A 13,810-nucleotide genomic window follows, 5' to 3' on the forward strand; every position below is an offset into this window, starting at 1 on the left:
TCCGGCGCATGCTAGATCTATAAGTCCTAATGAATTCTAGTACTAATCAGGTGTTGAAAACTTAGGCGATAATGGATATACATATTTAGTTCCTCGGCGGAGTGAAATTGATTCATTCAAGGATCTCTTATCTGCAGGCATTAATACCTAGACACATTTTTAGGTAGTATTTTCTTAGTCTAACACGAATATAACGAGTTTACTCTGAATGCAAAATACCTTGCTTAAATTCTTCCGCTCTGCACCGTTTGCGTATACCTAGCGTTTTGCAGTTGATAGATCATAGAATATTTGCTCAAAACGGACTAGACTGAATGTTTAATTATACCTACCGTAATAATTGCCGAAAGCTAAACCCCAATTTAGTGTCCTCTTTGTGGCTAATCGGGACGTCATCATCTGTGATAGCTTTAAAACCATTAATACGGAATAGAACGAATATTCCTCAGTATGACTAAAATGCAAAGGACATTTCTCGCGCAGAGTCGTGTTATTCTGGACCATTATTTCGCGTTAAAAGAGAAGTTTCACTTGCATTCATACGCCACGTACCTTGCGTGGTGAGTCTGTTTTCCCCTGAATTTGATCGTGGCAGGGCGTGTGTGTTTACACCCCCGTTCCATTTGCAAAGGGGGTTGAAGAGAACGTCAATGCTGTACTCGAATGGATGGGACGCCTGAAAGTGTTGGACCCCCTTTTTAAGGGTGTTGCGTTTTGGGTGGAGCCCCGTGTACGTTTTCGTCTCCCCCTTGATGCGAGCCTTCACATGGTCGCATCGTCATCTGCTATCCGCAGCCGTTATACATGGGACCATTTCGTTCGTCAAATGTTTATGGCGACATTGTTGCAATCTTCATCTCGCACATTGTACATCCGTAGGATAGAAGAGAGTCTTCTACCTACCTACCTAGAGAGAGCTACCCCTTCAGAGCACTTGACAGATGTTTTAGGTTACACTGTGTTACATTTTAGCGGCAGGATAGGAAAATTAACTATGTACATTCCACACTTTGTTAATCCAGAAAATAGTGTTGATACGGTGCTTAGATTATGACTGGTCAAAACTGCATTTAGCTTGATTATGACAGAAAATGTGGTGTACTCCATATTTGCTGTAACAAATCTTGGTTTTGTGAATACTTATTGAATTTTATTTTCCTGAGTGACTAGTTTCTGTATGGTGTTTAAAGAAATATCAAACCCTTGAAGCTGAAGTCACTTGGAGACTTATCCTAATGATATTCCAGTGGCTTCCTGCAAAATTTCCGTACCCCATTCAAAATATCAGCCTTTGTTCAGTGCTTTAATTCCACATTCAAATGGTACTGAGGATTTGCAGTCGTTGAAATCATTTTTTGCGCAGTTCCTCTTCGGAATTGTTTGACGTGGGAGCAGTTTTTCAGTGCCTCTTTGCTTTTCGGGGGTCTCAGTCTATATTTGACTATCGCCTCGCACTTTTCTATTGGAAAGATTGCAATAAAATCCCTTGAAGGTGAAGCAATGCACTATTAATGGCTTCGGTTGACAGAACAACCACATGCTCACGTTGTCTCTCTTCGTTTTTGCAATGTCATCATTTAATGCAATATTTTAACTATGTATTTGGTTGGAGGTTTTGATAATGACAGTCTTTACCCCAACAACAAAGTGTAGTTATACCTGTAATGGGTGTTGGCGTGGGGTCGAGTTCGACCCAAGTGCTGTTTCCATACGGTACTCTTTACCTTGGTATTCATAATATGCTTAATTGTTTTGTTATTGAGTATTCTTGGGTTTCTTAATGTATTGTCCTTACATGTGGTACACCGTACTATTGTTGTTAGCCAAGCTCATTGGCCCAACGTGTCAATGGGAGGTCATGGGATTTTTTTTTCATCGGAATCCCTAATCCATACCTCGTAATTGACTTAGTGCTCTCCAAGTAGTTAGCAGGGGGAAGCCAGGCCCCCCAACTTTCACGTTAATTTGTTCGAAAAAGTATGAAACCTGTACATTCAAGTACAATGACAGGAAAAATGTCAAAAGTTAAAACAAATTTTATCCTTAGCTAGTACTTAAAATGCTGTTTTCAGCAGCTAATTTAAACTAATTTAGCCGGAACAATTAGGGGCAATGGAATACCCCCCCCCCCCCCCGTTTCACTGGGGGTTGTTCCCACCCACGGTAGGATTGCTGCCGCCCCCCTCCCCCCCGACATAAAACTCTAAAATTCGCCCATGTATAAGGTGGAAAAAAATTAGGGAGGAAGGAGGAATTATTTTCACACCAAAAATTGTTTGCTACCTCCTTGATTTTTATTTCGTGACACGCCTTATTGAGTTTAACGCCAGGTTTCCCTATCTCCCCTTCTCCTCTCGTGACCGTGGGTATTTTTCGTGTCTTGAGTTCAGCGAAGGAGTTTGACCCAGTCGCCCAACGGCGTTTTCCGAGAAGGTAAATGGATTTTTTTCCTCCCTCTCCTCCTTGATCGTGTGAAGTGCCTGTGTTGGGATTAACTGTTCTCTGCAACGTAACGGAAGTGGTCCTGTTTAAGGGAGGCTGGAGAAGCCATCTATCGACGGTGCAACGCGGACTGAATCATCGATGATTCCTTTCACTCGAGTTTGGCCATCCGCTCCATATGGTTCCAGCCTCCGAACCATCGCGGGCTGGTGTTTGTTTCTTCCGCGCTGTGCTCGTCTGTGTTGGCAGAAATGCCTTCTTTCCCTTGCGCTTGCCCTGCTTCACTCAGTGGGTGGCGGATAATCTAACCAACCTCTCAGGGAGCAACATAAATAAACCGATTTCGAGAATTTTCATTCAGAACGGATTCGTTCGTGGCGGTTTACTCAGGAATATACCCTATGTCATGGAACCTATTGAAGTAAATATAGGGCTGTCACTACTTTTCAAATCAACAAAATATTGGCCAAGAGTGTCTCAGATGTTGATTGAAATTTCTTAATGGGCGCATATTCCCTTCGAGCGAAATACCCCAAGACCGTTATGAGAAAAATGTTTACTGCGGAATTAATGCGCATTTTATTTTTTTTCGATTTTTTTCCTCGAACAAAAAAGACGTGATTTGAATCATAGTATTTATCCATAATATTAATCATAGTATCATAGTATTCCTTGTACATCTGCTCCATGTTTCTAAGAAACATTATACTTTTTCTCCGAGACCCTAAGATCAATAGCTTACTGATTGAATGTGGATTGATCGGGATAAGTGATAATTTTGTAAACGCATTCAATTAGGATGAAAAACCTGATTTTTTTGCGACTACAAACCCATTGTAGTTTCTATTAAAGCATATAGGAATATTAATTGGCATACATAAAAAATTGATTGGGAATGTCAGCGTAAGATGAGGTTAATGTATCGTGGTTTCTATATAGAGCATTATGCACCACGGTGGGTTATTTATGACGTTTATCAAAAAATATTTTCTATCGATGATTATGGTAAATGAGCCATATAATAACATCCTTGTCTACTGTCATCCAATAAATTCTTTGTCACCCTACATGTAGACTGAGTTTAAGTGCTGTGCAGTTGAGGTGTGGTCGGTTTGATCTAAGGATTTATGCCTGCCTTCGAACGAAATTGTATTTACTCAGTTGATAATTTGATAGTACCATCGTCCTCACTTGAGTACGGTTTTGGAGAACTCATTATTCTTGCTTGATAGGTCTTTTATCTCCCGAATTACTTGTCATTTCTACCGTGTTAATATAAATAAATTTATGATCTTGAAAATCGAGTGTAAATAATTTACCCTTGTCGACAATTGACTGCAATTTAAAGGTAGGAATTTCATCCTTGTGTTCTGTAAGAATATTTTTTATTTATTTTTGGAATCGGGTATGTTTTAAGGCTTAATCTGGTATAATTCTTTGGTCAAATAGGTGTAGGAGACTGGAAATTCTTCAAAAGTATACTTTTTCCTATGAATTTCGATACAGATCGGGTCATCATCAACTCAAATAAACTTGTATGCGTACAAAAAATACTCTTTTTCTACCCACCCTTTTCCCCAACCATCACTTCATCTACTTGCTGATTTGCACGTATACATGCTCCTTTGAGTCTATTTTCAACGTATGCTGGTACAAAAAGTATTGTAAACGGTAGGAAAGTAAATTATTTTCGTGGGAAATTACAAATCTATATTGATATGAGATGTAAGTAATTGTTGACAAAGTTCTACTGTATGCTATAGATGTTTTGTGATAATGGCGTAAATTTTAAAGTGCCCCACATTCAGAGTTATAACGCGCAGGTGAAACTTTGGCCGTTATCCTTTTATGCCCAAGTATGACGTATATTCTATGATATAATGTATATAAGGTTAAGCATGACTCGATCTCATATTTTACTCACAGGACACCCAGAGAATCTTGACGTTTGAAATTCGTATTCTTGAAAAAGTCATTAAAAATTCGCAAGAAATATTTTATTCCACTGATTCAATATTTGAACGCCTTAAGAAATTTCTCAAGAGTATCTACTTTGTAATTCTTATGCCTTTATTGACACGCACCTAATAATGCCGAAAATGTTGCAAAATTAGTATAATAACGCGCGCGTTATGCTTAATAATTTAGGATGGAATGAAGTCAGGAATAAATTACACTGCGAGAGTGAATTGTTCTCCCTACGAAGAGAGTGGTCCCTTATCTCTTGACTGGATGAAGTGTTCTGCAATGGAGTCGAGCGGAGATTTAAATTCGCTCGGGTATTTAACTGACCCCGTCGTTCAATCACCTGGCCGTCGCCAGGGGGACTCGGTCCCAGTGAACCACCTGTGTATCTACACGCGTCAAGTGAAGTGAAGGGAGGGAAGGGGGTGGGGACGATGGAGTGACGTAGTCAGGAGAGGGGGGGGGGGGTTTACTTGGAGTGCGGCGAGGAACCTTGTGTCGTAGTTTTGGCACACTCAGAAGTGATTACTACTCTCGATTCATTCAGCGAATGGATTCAAGTCTGTAAGGAGTGCGGTGAGCTTGCCAGCAGCGTAGTCTTTTGGGATTTCAAACGTTGAGAAGTTCCTCTGGGCGTCATTCAAGTTGCGAGGCAGACCACTCGCATTTTACTTACCTACTCGCTTCGCTCGTTGGGAGACTCTGCCAGGTCTTAACAATTTTTGTCGAACCCTTTGACGCGACATCTTTTCTCCCGCCGTTATTGAGGTAATAATTCACGAACTACTAGTGAATTCACACGATTTGGCTAAAATTTGAAGTTCCCCGATCGGTCTGAAAATTGATATCTCGGTGTATCGCGTGGTCTAAACTCGAAAATTAAAAAAAATCGATTTTTTGGCCTGTTTAAGTCCCCCATCACTGTAATAAATAAATAACTGTTTCAAAAATTTCTCGTTGGGTTTCAGACGATTAAAGAGGGGTCCATTCTTAGAATTCTTGTCTTATCTTGTCTCGTTCACCTCATTCGTATGTATGAATAAGTCGATCAGTCATTGGTCAAAGCTGGGTTTTATAGTATAGAGATGAACTACCGCTTCCGAAACGATAGTTCTCTTGACCCCTGCGATCTCCTATGAAATTTATTGATTCTTTTCTACTCTTTAATACCCATTTATTCCCCTCAGCCGTTGTAGGTGTCAATTTGTGATATTACGGATCATTAATTCTATAAGCCAGTTAAAGTAATTAAAAAAGAGTGGTGGGTGTTATTTTTCTCCAAGTTACTTCTCGATTCCTCTTCTAACGTTTTAGTTTTGGTGCAAGTGGTCTTAGTTCATTGCTTACAAAGTTGAATTAGTAATCATGATTACTGCATGAATCTTTGTGTTATCTAGATGTATCAGCAATATGTTAATATCGAAGAAGTTTAATGTGGAAATAATGGTGAATGCTTTGTAAATTTCCGTTGGAACTAACTACTGATTAAGTATGCACCATGGGTTAGGTATAGTTAAAGCTTCGGTGTTTTTTCGTAGTGAGCTGAATCATTAAGGGATTAAAATGTGTTTTTGAGTGACAAAGGCAGAAATCCCTAGTTTACCCCCGATGATCAGATACATTATCGAAAGTTGTATCGTCGTTATCTTACATGATGTTTCACAAAGAATATACGTATATCGAATGTATATATTTATTAACATTCAAAACATACGAATATGAAACTCTACACATATTTACGAACCTCTCAAACTTAAATTACAGATGTTCAATATGTCCTCTATCAGCGACTCGAACAATATCAATTAAATCGATACTCAAATTCGTCCTACACTCGGGCAAGCATGCCCTTCGTCACTGTGGCAGTACGGATTCGATTGTTTACCTCTTCCAGGTTTTGTAAGAGTGGTGGTAAATCAACGTTGTCTTTAACGAAACCCCGCAGGAAGAAGTTACAGGGTGTCAAATCCAGTGACTGTGCACTCCAGGTATAAGACATGCTAAGTCGCCAGCTCCTTGACGACCATTCCAACGTTACGACAGAGTCTCACTCAGATATTGACGCACTTGCCGCCCCTCACAAGGGTCTCTCTTGTTGAAAAATGAAGTTGTCTTCGTACAGCCTTGAAAATAACCATGGCCCAATGATCGATTTTTGGACAATAATAATACTTTGTAATACTTATATTCCTTTTTAAACTCCCTGTATTCCGCGTCGCAGTGTATGGAGGTGATTTCTAGCTTAACACTCTGCGGTACAACGTCGAGTTGACCTCGGCATCACAAGGCGCTGCGATTATATGCAAGGGCAATGTCTAAAAGAGGTATCTCAAATTGAAAGATTTCAAAGAATGAACTCTTCGTTTGAACATGCATAGTGTTAAAACCAGTGGATTTTTACCCTAAACAATAAAATAGCATTTTAAAGATCAAAAATAAATCCTGTCAATTATTTCTTTTTTCCTGAAAATTAATTTGTACCAGGCTACTTGGATTTTAAAACATTGGACCGCAAATGGTTGTATAAGGTACCAAGAATGGAACAATGACAGCTCTATAGTGTTAATTAATTTGTTGTAGTCTGTCATGATGCAAATCCTTGTACTCAGTTTGAATGTCTTTTCTGACGCATTGATGCACCATCTTCTTGGTAGACCGATGCAATGCTTTTGTATCAGGCGATCGCCCAGGTTACGCCCACTTCGCATCAGTTTGAGAATCTGGGTGGGGCATTGGATGTAGATAAGCGGTTGGGAAGAGATGAACAAACGAATCCAGCTTTGGGCTTCATCGTTGGCATTATCTTACGCATGGCTTTCAATCATTTATGGTGTTCCTGCTATCTCGAAAAAGACCAAATTTATCATCTCTCCGTCAATGGATTATTCATTACCTATTTTCCTCAACTCCACCCATTCGCTTAAAAGATCGCAAACAGTAATTAATATGTCGTTAGAACGTGATGATGCTTTGAAAATTATCCTTTGAATGCTAGTCATGCATTAATTATAATGATATTTTCAAATGAACTTACGATACTATTAATGAGGGTATTTTTTTAACAAGCTTCGAAAGTAGGCCAACTTATTAACCAAGCACTATTTTATCGATGCATTTTCAGAGTCAATTAGAGGAAAAAACGTTTACATGCACAGGCTTGGGCTGTATAATGACTTATATTGTTTTCAAGACAGTAATAATTTGAGAGCATATGTTCATGAAGTATGTCAACGATTTATAGGCATGTTACTTGATACTGAAAAGGAAGAAGAGATCACATGGCAAACCATTAACCTTATCGTATCTCACGATATATCATTCCATTATGGAATAGGACTACGTTATATTTAGGATGTTCTTTTAATTTTTACAAGCTAAGCCGGAATTGTAAAAATATTTTTACTCATCATATCTCTCTCAATGTTAGAAAAATTTTTAGGAACTTCTAAAAGTTGATTTTATTCTGTATGCAGGAATTCTAAGTACAGTGGATCGGCATCTTGGGGTTTATTGAACAAATCACAATTTTATAAATCTTTTACTTCAAGTTGAACAATTTGTTGTGAGCTGTTTTATGGTAACCTAACTACCATTCGTCTGTTTATTGTAATTTTTAAAATCTCTTAAATTTATGTGCTGTGGTGATGTATGGACCATATGAGGACCCTAGAAGGCAAGGAGTACAAGTGCATTTTTTGTAATTTTGGAGGTTAGTGCACACAAGGGTACTCAGTATTGTTGTGGCGAAGTGATCACTAAATACATGCTACGTAAATTTACTTATCTGTGGTTTACTTTCATCTCTTTGCACAACAATATTTTGTATCCCACCTACGATTATCTGCACTTATCTCCAAAATTATAAAAATTGCACTTGTACTCCTTGTTTTAGTGGGTCCTCATAAAAAACATTTATCTACCAATAGTATTGCAACCATTTAAGACTTTTAATGCTTTCATCGTTTCTCTCGAACTATTTAAGAGCCAGAATAAAGTTATAGTTTTTTTTCTATGATAATACTTAAAAGTACAAGCTCTGATCTTCTCCTCCTATGGCAAAATTTCTCTCTTACTTGTGTGCTCCTCGCGTGGCGATTGCGGTCGTGTGCGTTCAGATATTGAACCCTCATCTCGCCATCGCCGATGGAAAAAGCTCTCGCATGGTTTTGGGTAACGGTAGCGATATTGATCAGGAAGATTGCTTGAAGTTGTCGCGTAAAACCACCGAGTTATTGATCCTTTAATGGAATGTAAGTGTGAAAAACTGCTGATCAATTATTGGATCTCTAACTTGAGAGCTTTTTGAATTTTATTCGTGCCGACTCGTGTGAATGACCTAGGAGGCTTTATCTGGTCGACTCTACAGTAAGCGACAGATATTCTTCGACCCATCTCGTGAGCCGATCGCTTTTGGAAGTAGTAATTTCTCATGCATATAGCTGACTGATGATTGCATTTTAATATTTGCGATGCAATTATATTTTTGTCACCTGTGAGTGCGTTGGCTTGGAAACAAATCAATTTTAGGAGTCAGGAGCGATTTTTGTCCATGGATATATGTTTAAGTTGTATTGCGTCCGTTGTTAACTATATCTAATCCTGTTTATATATAGGTAGACATTCCATTGATAAGCCCTTTTCAATTATTGATACTAATGATAGTGCATGCATTTCATTGTCTGTTGTTCCTCTAAGTACCTCAAATTTTCTTCTGGGCGGGAATAAATCAATGAAGATGTAAAAGGTTGCTTCAAAGTATCATAGTTTATTACATTATTGTCATCGATTCTATTTTATATCTTTGTCTACATCTCATTCGTATACTTGCATCACGTGGCTTTCTCGTCAATTCCCTTGTTTTAAATCATTACCTTGCAACGTTTTGAATTACAATTCAATTAAACAACCAAGTTTCATTTGAAAAAGAATTATGAAATGTAGTTGACGCATGCCGTTTAATATGACCCAAGTAGTATCATATGTCAACCGTAATATTGATTTTTGCCGCGGTTATTTATGTTTTATTACTTAGATTCTGAAATAATATTCTATTCACCAGTAAGTATTAACAGTGAGTAGGCACTTCGATGGATTTGAATACGAATACAGCATTGTACTTTGTGGCAGTGAAATGACAAAATCCACTAACTCTTTTGATATGTGTAAATATGTGGTATTCCATGTTGAAGTTTCTTGGATGAATGTATATAGCTTATACCACTTCTTTTTTTATATAAAGCAACTGGGGTATCGATGAATAACCATCATCACTGGGTGATTGGTGAATTGGATTCTAGAGATCAGTCAGAAATAAAAAAAATTATAACCAGGAAAGCACTCTCAACAAATTACATCTACTCATCCTTTGACCCTAATCTGGCGTCCGTTTCAAAATTAATCTCACCTTCCGTTACGCTTCTGACGTTACAATAACATTATGTAGTCACGTTTGAGGATGAGTATGGCTCCATATTAGTTTCTTTAAACCTTCTGATTGATCCATATAGCTTTGTGATATATACTCAATACATTCATGCGCCGTAGTGATCCAAATAGCTAGTAATTTTCGCCTGAACATGATAATTATTCATCGAATCCCGGGTCGCATTATGTAAAAGAGAAGTGGAATAAGCTGTAGATATTCATTCAAGTAACCAGTGAAATGACGAGCACAATTATTATCGCGCACTACTGTACCCGGGACCTTTGCTGCGCGTTTAGTAGGTTTATAAATACGAATAGAACCTCACCAGTGTTAACGTTCTCTTATCACAATACCTAATAACGGTGAACTAGGTAGTGTGGGAGCTTAGTAGCCGCGCACAGCATTGCCGAAGAAGACGAAAGAGGAGGCCGTCGAAAATGTTCCTCGTAAAATGGGGGCAATAAAGCGTTTAAAAAAAATAGAAAAGAGAAGAATAAGCGCCCTTTCGAGCGGGCGCCGCTGATGCGCGAACTCCATGTTAGAGAGGAGGGTTACAAAAAAAAGCAAAAAAAAATTGCCGCGCGGGAAGCGGATTCGCAATTATGTCCCGTCTGATGAGTGAGAGCGTGGACTTTGGCGATTCGCTCTCGTGTGGGATGGACGCGATGGGAGATGAAGAGGCGCCTCGTCCACTCGACGGATTTTGGACCGGGTGAAATTTATCGATCAAATAAAAGATAAATTGGTATGCGCAGACTTTTAACTTAGATTCACTGTCTAGAAGCTTAGTAGAATGGTGTGGTTTAAGTCACTTTATCTACAATGTATTATTATGTATATCTGGATTCTACATGTGTATTAAAGATGACTGAGAACAGTCTAATTGACTGATTGTTAAACAAATGTAAGTAGCATGTACAATAATAAGATTACATGCAGATTCGTAGATTCTTTGATTTATTATATAATGCGTTACCCTGAAAAATATTCTTTACATTTTTAATGTTATACAAATGCATTCAAATAGCATAATTAGCTCTTGTGCAAGTGTTATGAGGGGGCTAGTTTTATGTTTCCCTTTCGTTATGTTTCCATGGCTTATTTAATAATTTATTCTTCCGATTAAGGTAGGTTTCTATGGATTATTCAAGTTGCCTTTGGTTAATAAGAAATGAAAATATTTGAAAAAAAAGAATAGTAAAGAAAGTTCAGTTTATTAAAGTGGTACAACAGCTTTTTTTTCGCTAGAAGTCATAAAACTACAGAAAGGGTATAAATTCGATAGTTTTCATTAGAAATCAAATTTTTTTCTCGAAATTTGATCATCTATGGCTTCAAATGTAATAACTACACTCGTGCATAAGAAAAATTATAAATGCGGTATATTTTGTAAAGTTTATTTGAGAATATTGAAGCGAAGTTCCAAGCGCATGCCTAAAAAAAACGGTTTTGAGGTTTTGGCCAGCTTTTTTGTTTCCAGCCCACTGTTCGACGTTTTGTCAGTAATTACACGAATATTCGACGTGTTCGAGCTCTTATAGGCCTCGTTCTCAACAACTTAATGCGGAGTGACGCGAATTACAACCGTTATTTGAGAGAAACATACATTTCTCATAAAGATGGCCTGTAGCGAGAAAGGCAGTAATGTCCGTAGACATTTCAGTGAACTGTTGACAGTTCTCTTAGATGGATTTCATCATTTTTCACGGCCTCAGCTGTGATTTTTGGAATTATTCACCTATTGTTTTTGATGACATTAACTCAAAGTTCTTCGCAGCAGTGACGTCATGGCCGAATTAGCAGTGCCGGAAGGCGCTTTCCTTAAATTTTTTTTAGAAGTGAAAAATTACTCTGTGCATTTTTTATTACAAATTATTATTTACGTTTTCTTAAAAAAATTTTGCTTTGGTGTATTATAGAAATTTTTGGCAACAAAATTGATAAAATGTTATTTGACTATTGTGTCTTTTGTTAACCAGTGACGTAACGGCGTTCCGGGGCGTTCCAGCACCGTGACATCTCTACTTCACAGAAAATTTTAATGCGTGAACTTCATAAAATATTGAGGAAAGCTGCGGGATCTGATTATGTTTAGATATTAATATTACGTAACAATCCTTACTCATCTATCAGTCTCTTCTTCACTCATTTTTATTAAACTTGACGGCCTCGGTGGCCTCAGGGTAACGTTTTCGACTGCCAACCTAGTAGTCGCGGGTTCGAATCCTGCCTTGGTGGATTAATAATCATCCAGGGTATGGATGTACGTGATCTTTAAAACAAGTAAATTGTAAGAAAGTACTAAGTAGTCATAAATTCACCTATAAATAAAGACGACATTATTATTATTAAACTTTCTTGATTGAAGCTTCCGCGGCTCATGGTGATTAAAAATGAGTGACATACGGGTGTATGCCGCGTGTCGTAATGGAGATTGCCCCGACGTTTCGCGACCGACTGCTGGTCACTTCTTCAAGGGAGTGATCCCAGCATCATTCCCCTGAAGAAGTGACCAGCAGTCGGTCGCGAAACGTCGGGGCAATCTCCTTTACGACACGCGGCATACATCCGTATGTCACTCATTTTTGATCATTATTAAACTTAATCAGCACCCACGATCTATTCTTCGAGTGATAAAGGGCTTATTTTTTATTTTTAGGTACTATAGATATTGTTTTTTTGAAAAATCGCGTTTTTTAATCTTTTTTATTTTATTTTTATTCCTTCTTTTTTTGTTTGCGGCTGGTGTCGTAACACCATCCGCCACACCATATTAAAGCAGCTTGCGATGTAGTATGTAGATGTAGATGAAGTACAGAAGTCGTGAACGAGACCTGAGAGCAGGGGGAAGAGTTTCATCTGTTAATATTCTCCATCTCGCCCGCGTGGTCCGGTTAAGGAAGAGCTGTGTTGCGGTTGTGTTGTTAGTCGTGGGAGGAGTTGAGAAGGGAGGGTAAGGAGGGGGGGGTGGGGCTGTCGCGGTTTTTAATCCCTCTCCTTGTATGGCCTGGACTTTGGTGGGCCTCTTCCCCACGACTCGCATGTCCGAGCCGTGCTTCCGTCTTCATCCCGAGTATATTTCTTTCTTTTATTTTTCGTATCCGTGGCTCGTGTCGCACCTGCTTCCTGTGTTTCCCTGCTACGCCCTTCGTGTGCTGGAATCACGCGGGCCGAAATGCAAAAAAGCTTTTCCTCTCGTCTCCTTCGAGCAGGTTCGTTCCGATCGTGAGGAAGTGACTCAAGTTGATGCATCCATCGACCGTGAGTTCTTTACATCTCTTTTATATTCTCTTTACAAAGAAATGGCGGATGGACGTCAAGGAGTGATTAGAATAATGCTTTCGAGAGATCTGTTCGGTCGAAAATTGATGAAAAATATAGTTATTCTAAAAATTGTACTAGAAATGTCACATACGAATCATCAATATCAGTGTACAACAATCCTAAGGGCCGTTTTGATAATTTATAGATAGCGTTGGCCAGAACATGATGCTGTCGAAAAAAATTTGAAAATTGAAGTAATGAAAAGTAATTAAGGATAACGGTTAGTTCAACAGAACAGTTAGTTCTTGTGGAAGGCATAATTAACTCTGATTTTTATGCTCCGCAAAAGTTTCATTAGACATAGTCAAACATACTCTGAGATTGGTTTGACACAGCTCTCCATTCTATTCACCTCCGTATTTCTTCTCTTTCCCATCCTTCTTTACCTGGTCCATATATTTTATTCTTGGTATTCATTTTCTGTGCCTGCCATCTATTTCTAACTCGATGATTGTCTTCATCAGGCCATCATGCCTCAAAATATGGCTGATTAAGTTGTTCCGCTTCCTCCTTATGGTTTTCACGATGATTCTAATATTTCAAACATCATATATTAAACAGGGATAGTTAAGGAATTCCTTTTAGGTACTATGTGCATTGGAATATCTATTGACAAATTACGATACGAATTGGAGGAAGAAGTAAACTGAGACC

The 13,810-nt window shown here is 38.5% G+C and overlaps 1 protein-coding gene across 3 annotated transcripts in view; it reads left to right on the forward strand.

Moving 5' to 3' along the window:
- The window catches only part of LOC124162480, a 401,724-nt gene that overhangs the window by 98,545 nt on the left and 289,369 nt on the right, over positions 1–13,810 (forward strand). The gene's annotated exons all lie outside the window — the stretch shown is intronic.

Source organism: Ischnura elegans, chromosome 7, assembly GCF_921293095.1.
Source record: "Ischnura elegans chromosome 7, ioIscEleg1.1, whole genome shotgun sequence".
NCBI classification, from domain to species: domain Eukaryota; kingdom Metazoa; phylum Arthropoda; class Insecta; order Odonata; family Coenagrionidae; genus Ischnura; species Ischnura elegans.